This window comes from Lissotriton vulgaris, chromosome 11, assembly GCF_964263255.1.
Source record: "Lissotriton vulgaris chromosome 11, aLisVul1.2, whole genome shotgun sequence".
Taxonomy (NCBI): Eukaryota; Metazoa; Chordata; class Amphibia; order Caudata; family Salamandridae; genus Lissotriton; species Lissotriton vulgaris.
Window position 1 is genome coordinate 569,474,836 of NC_141699.1, and position 7,569 is coordinate 569,482,404.

The following is a 7,569-nucleotide window of genomic DNA, read 5'->3' on the forward strand; positions in this document are numbered from 1 at the left end:
TATTTTTTACCCTCCTGCTATCCAACACTTTCCCTACTGTTGCACTCCCTGGAGTGAGAATAGTAAATGTAACCACTGCTTTCCAACACTTTCCCTACTGTTGCACCAGCTGGAGTGGGAATAGTAATTTTTATCCACCCGCTGTCCAACACTTTCTATACTGTAGCACTCCCTGGAGTGGGAATAGTAATTTTTACCTACCCACAATCCAACACTTTCCCTACTGTTGCACTCACTGGTGTGGGAATAGTAATTTTTAGCCGACCCGCTATCCAACACTTTCCCTACTGTTGCACTCGCTGGAGTGGGAATATTAATTTTTATCCTCTCGCTATCAAACACTTTCCCTACTGTTCCATTCGCTGGAGTAGGAATAGTAATTTTTACCCTCCCATTATCCAATACTTTCTTTACTGTTACACTTGGTGGAGAGGAATCTCCACCCGCTATCCAACACTTTCCCTACTATTGCACTCGCTGGAGTGGGAATAGTACATTTTACCCATCCGTCATCCAACATTTTCCCAACTTTTCCACTCGCTGGAGTGGGAATAGTAATTTTTATCCTCCCCCTATCCAACACTTTTCCTACTGTACCACTCACTGGAGTGGGAACAGTAATTTTATCTACTACGCTATGCAACGTTTTCAGTATTGTTGTATTTAATATAGTGTCAAATATTATTTTTAAAAAATATATTTATTTTAATGTTGTAACTTATTTTATATAATTTATTTTTGAATGTATGTTATAGGTTTATTTATATATATATATATTTATATATATATATATATATATATATACATATATATATATGTAATTATATTATAAATTATGTTTTAAACATTTATAATGAAACATATTAAAAAATATATATTATTATGGTAATATATATAAAAAAATTAAAATGCATGTTATTTTGCCATTGCATTCATTATTTATTAATTGTAACATTTTTTAATTATTTTAAAGTATGTTTCACTTAATTACATTTATTATTTAATTCATTTTATATTACTTTTCAGACATTTAAAAAAGTCAATATTTTAACAAACTATGGGTGGCTGTTGGAAGATCAGCCCGACCACCATGGTAGCAGGAAAAGACCGCCCGCAAGGACCACGGCATAACCGCCTGTCCGATTAGCATGCTCCGCATTTGAAATGCAACCGTGGCGGTACGGTCGCAGGCATTCACATTGCGGCTATTGCTTCTGCCAGGAGCACCGCCACGATGTGAAAAGGAGCATGTCATGAATATCACTACACTGCGTGGCAGGCACTGCACAGTGCCTGCCAGCTGGTACATGGACATGTAGTGGGGTACTATGGGTATCCCCCAGTGCACCCACACCCCCCAACACATTGGTGCCCTAAATGGGCCCACAGAGACATTCTCCGCATGCCTTTCCATAGCGGTCCCACCGCCGCGTAAAGGCTGGCTACTGCATGGCACCATTGTAGAGGTCCAGTTCCGCCACAAGGCAGGCGTGCAGACTGGTACCGGCGGAAAAGTGGCTGGCGGAAAATCTCACTGCCGCGGTCGTCACCGCCACGCTAATGGGACCAGCGGTTTACCAGGTTGCAGGTGGATGTCCGCCCTCGGTCCGTCGGTGGCCATCCTCCATCCTAATTGACCCCTATATTATTAAGAACAATATTTAGGATTCAATATTTTTGTACTTACCTGTTTGTAGATAGGAAGTCGAAATTCTGTTACATGATATTTTTACCTCGATATTGTTACAGCTCGATATTCTTCTCCTCGATATTCTGTCAGTGATCCGTTTAAAATGCCCTTCCAAGTATCAAACCAGATTAGTATGTGTTAATGTTTGGCAACCAAATTCCAGTAATAGGTCTTTTTTAAAATACATATAGTATAATGAAGCTTTGGAAACAGTGGTGGCAAAGTAATGATTTGGTATTTCAAGAAAGATAAGCAATGTGTTCATAAGTCACAAGCCAACCAGTGCCTCTACCCTTCTCTGCATTTTCCCCAAATAATGCTTCCCTTGATTTAAGATGTTTATCAGCTGTTTATCATTTGTCTGTTGCTTGAGCCTTCTGAAACAGAGTTTTAACAAAGAGCTAGGGCCTGAGTAGGAGTTGAGGCATTATTTATTGTCCCTGGTAAATAAAAATACCATAGGATACATTATTTATCAGGTACGATTAATGACACCTTGTCTGTGCAACTTTTGTGTGTTTGTGTTTTTAAAATATCGCCTTGCCTTGCATTCACTGAGCGTCATTACCTTTACCTCGCTGTCTGTTCCTCCGCACAGCCGATTAGGTGCTGCAGCGGGGACCGGCGAGTTCCGACGCCATCTTGAGGGTACTCTGGGGTTGCCGGTGCAGTCTCTCGGCCACTCCACCCTCTGGCAAGTACTTCTGTCGTGATTCTCGTGCTGTGCTCATGATTGACAATTGCCCGCATACCTCCTGAGGCAGAAGCCGGGAGCACCGATAACCTGTTTATTTTAATAATCACTTGTCTGTGCAACTTTTGTGTGTGTTTGTGTTTTTAAAATATCGCCTTGCTTTGCATTCACTGAACGTCATTACCTTTACCTCGCTGTCTGTTCCTCCGCACAGCCGATTAGGTGCTGCAACGGGGACCGGCGAGTTCCGACGCCATCTTGAGGGTATTCTGGGGGGCCGGTGCAGTCTCTCGGCCACTCCCACCTCTGGCCAGTATATCATGACACCTCCTTCCCGGCCGCGAAGCGGCCGCGCGCAGCGGGCGCTCTGGCGGCGCGCCGAATGCAAGCCCGTCTGCGCCCGTCCGCAACCCATCGGGAGCCGGGGCCACAGATCCTGCCCCTTTTTTGATTTACTCTCCCGCCCAGCTCCTCGTTCACCAAGGTGACTGGCCACTTAGCCCCTCCACTCTCGAACACATCTATGACCTCGGCATTTTTGCCCCCAATTCCCCCCTCCCTGTGGTTTTACCCCCAAAGCCTCAGTTGGTTGCCCTTTCTGTTCCTTTTTCCCTTCCCCTCTCCTGCCCGCCTGCTGTAGCCTCGGCCTACCTCCTTAATACCCACTCGGCGGCCAGGCACCATCTAGAACTTTACAACCTTTTGGACGCTGAGACACCTGATTTTTTGTTTCTTATGGAAACTTGGTTTTCTGCAGATTCTTTGCCCGATGTATTAGCAGCACTCCCCGACTTCTATTATGCTCTCCGTGCCGACCGCCCTGATGGGAAAGCCGATGGAGGAGTGGCTATGATCATCCGGTCGAATCTCCAATTCCAGCCCCTTTCCTATTCTTCCATCTTGAATGTGGACTTCACTGTTGCCCGTTCGGTCAACCTCTCGGTTCCTCTTACTGTTATCCTTTTTTACCGTCCCCCTCAAACTATGTCTCATTTTGTGCCAGCTTTACAGGATTTTTTGGCCACTCTTGTGGTCAACAATTCCTCAGTCCTTCTATTGGGTGATTTTAATTATTGGCCTGGAGACCCTAGGGAAGAGCAGGCATCTAAAGATTTTTCTGACACCCTTCGTTGTCTTAACTTCACTTCTCATATTCATGCCCCTACCCACGTGCATGGTCACACTCTCGACCAGATTTGGTCAGCTAGTCGGACCATTCTTTCTCCTATTATCTTTCCTTGCACTTGGTCGGACCATTCGTTCATCTCCTTTTCCATTGATCTTGGAGTTATTGACAAGCCCCCCCTGCCTAAGAACGTATCGGCCCGGAACTGGAATCGGGTGGACCTTAATACACTCTGTTCTTCCTTGGCCACTTCCTCCCCTGACTTATCTGACCTTCCCCTTGACCTCCAAGTGGACTCCGTGAACAGCTGGCTGTCCACTTCCTGCGACTTGGTCGCTCCCCTCAGGAGGGTCTGGTCCTACAGCCTCCACAAAGCTAACAAATGGTTTTCCAGCGATCTCAAAACTCTCAAACTGGCTCAATTACTGTCCTTCGCTGAGGGCCCGATATAGGTCTCTTCTCCACAACTATAAGAAAGCTATCCTCTTAGCCAAAACGGAATACTTTACTGGGAAGATCATATCGGCGGCTAATAAACCCAAGGAGATCTTTTCCATCGTCACAATTTAGCTGCATCTGATAGAGCTAATCCCAATCCTGTCCCCTCCCAAGCTCTTTGCCATTTTCTCAATGATTTTTTTCTTGAGAAAATCACTAATATTAACCAAAACATCCCCCTGTCACTCTCTCCCTTTCCCTCTTCTCTCCCCCCGCCTTTTCCTTCCCTTGACCATTTTTCACTTATTTCCAAGGAATCCTTCCTTGCTCTGCTCAGAAAGGTCAAGTCATGCTCCCCTGCCGACTGCGGCCCGGCACATATCCTAAGGGAGTTGTTTTCCGGTTACCCTCACCCCCCACCCCCTGTCCCTTCTTAACGCTTCTATCTCTCAGGGTACAGTCCCGGCCTCTTTCAAATCGGCTATAGTTGTCCCCATTCTAAAAAAACCCGGTTCTGACCCCACTCTCCCGGCCAATTTTAGGGTTATATGTCTGCTCCCCTACCTGGGTAAGATTTTGGAGAGCCATATTACTTCCTGTCTCTCGGCTTACATAGAGGACAACCATCTACTGGCCTCCCACCAAGCAGGCTCTCGTCCGGCTCATTGAACAGAATCTGTGGTCCTTTCTGTCCTGGACGAGCTGAAGAGGAAGGCAGATTCCAACTCTCCCCAAGCCTTGGTGCTTCTTGATTTGTCCGCTGCTTTTGACGCGGTCGACCATTCCATTCTTCTCGACTGTGTCAGAGCAGCGGGCATCCGCGGGACTGCTCTTGCTTGGCTCGCCTCATTTCTTCAAGGCCGGACGCAGGCGGTCCAACTTTCGGGCTTTATTGCCCCTACCCGTCTGGTGCCCTGTGGGGTTCCCCAAGGTTCTTCCCTTTCCCCTCTTCTTTCCAATCTTTACATCTATCCCCTTATTCTTTCTCTGCTTAACATGGAGGTCTCTGTATTTAATTACGCGGATGATCTCCAGCTTCTTTTTGATCTCTCTTCCTCCCCAGATTCTGTCCTTAAATTTTAAACTACACTCATCTTTATTTCTGATTGGATGAATCAAAATCATCTTAACCTTAATCCGGACAAAACGGAGCTGGTCCTGACTGGCGGCCCTACCAGCCCCTGGACCCCTGCCTTTTGGCCCCCCATCCTTGGTTCCCCCCAGTTCCCTCTGCCTCAGTCAAAACCCTGGGAATCAAGATCAGCCAGGACCTTTCCATGCGTCCTCAAATTAGCTCTGTTGTTTCGTCCTGCTTTCTGTCCCTTAGAATTATCCGTAAGATCTCTCGTTTTTTCTCCCTAGATGCCCTTAAACTTATTGTTTTGGCAATCATTCTCTCCCGTTTGGACTACGGGAACTGCCTGTACGTGGGCATCCCTGCCTACGAACTGCAGCGCCTTCAGTCCATTCAGAATCAGCCCGCTCGTCTCATCTATTGGCTCCCCAAGTTCCATCATGCCACCCCCCTACTTAAGCCCCTTCATTGGCTCCCCATCTTGAAGAGAACTCTCTTCAAGATGGGCTGCATGGTCTTCATGGCCCGTGCCTGCACGGCCCCAGTCTACATAATCTACCTTGCCGCAACCTTCGTTCTTCAACCCAGGTTCTCCTTAGTGTCCCCGGCTTCCGAAAGTCCAGAGTGGGTGGCACTAGGTTCTCCACTCTTGCCCCCCCGTTTCTGGAACAGTCTCACTTTGACCATTAGGTCCATTACCGGATACCTGCACTTTCGTAAAGCACTCAAAACCCATCTGTTTGCCCAAGCCTTTTCCCCACAGTAATTTCCTGGTGCTCCCCCTTTCCCCGCCTGTCAATTTCCCAGCGCCAGGAAACCACTTGGTAACAGAGCACTTTACAAATCCTTTCAACTTTCAACTTTCAACACCTATCACTAGTTTATGTGGATTTTGGTGTTTAATGAACCAAACTCAGTATGATATGGTAAGTGCCGCATATATTCCCTGTTACATTTTGACAGGTTTGGCCTGCCAGAACTTAATGAAGGTAAAATAGTTAACACATCCAATAATTATCGACTGCACTAAATACCTTCAGACTCGAAATTACGACCCCAGCACAAACAGGGGTTAACACATAGGTTGGAATATTAGGAGCAACTCGTAATCAGGTCCCAAGTATAATTAACAATCTACGTGTGGCTTATTGTTGCCCTGTTGAAACAGAAGTAATGAAATCACTGCACATCATATTGTGACGGCAACAGGATACCAGGAGTCAAGAAAACTGCTGGTTTTCTTTGTACTTTTTATTCTTGCACGTATCTTCTATGCTTCCTCCTGATTGCCGAAGTCTGTCCTGTTCTATGTGTGTGAGGCAAGCTTGTCCTACTGTTCTCCATGTGATACCAGCTCAGTACATAAAACAAGCTTGAACAGATGTGTACATTATTTTCCTATTCTGCTTTTCTGAAGGAGACTTGCTGTTGTCTATGCTGTAGATGTCTGATTTGTGTGAATTGATTGAACGTTTGATGCCCACAGTGTGCTAGCTCTTTCTGTGTAACTGAAACCTGGTCGGCTGCTGCCTCTGAGCTAAGTGTGCTTTTATTTGAAGCTTGCAGACCTTCTCTCCAAGCTGCACTTGTTTGTAGAGTATTGATGCTGTACGCGCTAGGACACTAGTGGTTCTAGATGGACTTTAAACGGGAACTGCGTGATACGTTGCGAGGTGCAAGGGTGTGGTAATTCAAAAGTATGCTGTAATGCATCGTGTGTGAATGTTTGCTGAAGAATAAAGTAATGCTTAACCGCAGCTCCCGTTTGGCATAATTCATCTGCATGCTCCAGGGCTGGGGAAGATGCTAGATCTGGTGACGAGAATTGGATACGTGCCCTGAAGAAAACAACACTGTTCTCCCAGAGAGTTTGCAACAAAATGGCAAGCTGCCCATGCATGCCGCATGGCCCAATATCAATGCAGAGCAGTCTGTGACCAGCACATGTGGAGTCAAAGCCCCGCTCCATCCCGTACACGGTTACAGAAGAGATCTAATGCTTTGCTGCGGACCTTATTCAAAACGCCCACCAAAACTGCCAGTAAACTGGTCAACTGAAACATTGTGATACTCCCTGAATACAGAGCAATTACTCAAACATAGCAGAAAGATAATAGCAGCGACAATCAGGTACGACAAACAGAAACAAATTATTGTCAAAAACAAGTGAAGTAGTCTATGACAGCAGATCATGCATGGTAACCCAAATTCAAGCACAGGGGTTGTGCTTGCAGAAGTTGCAGAGGCTGCCAAATACAATGGAAGCTGTCTGATCAGCACATGCATCCAATGGCAGAGAAAGAGAGCACAATATACAACACAGTCTCCTGAAGCCATCACCACCTTTCGACACATCCAGGAAGCGGAACATCGGGGCTACGTGGACTGCGTGGATTGAAACTTCAATGACTTCATGGGTGCGCTAGAAGAAGATGCGAAGATGATCATCAAATGGTTGAAAAACCATACAATTGATTGAGTGAAAGAAGTGTTAAAGAAAGTTTTGCACACTGAAATAAAAACATTCCAAAAGGTAAAGGAGGCCC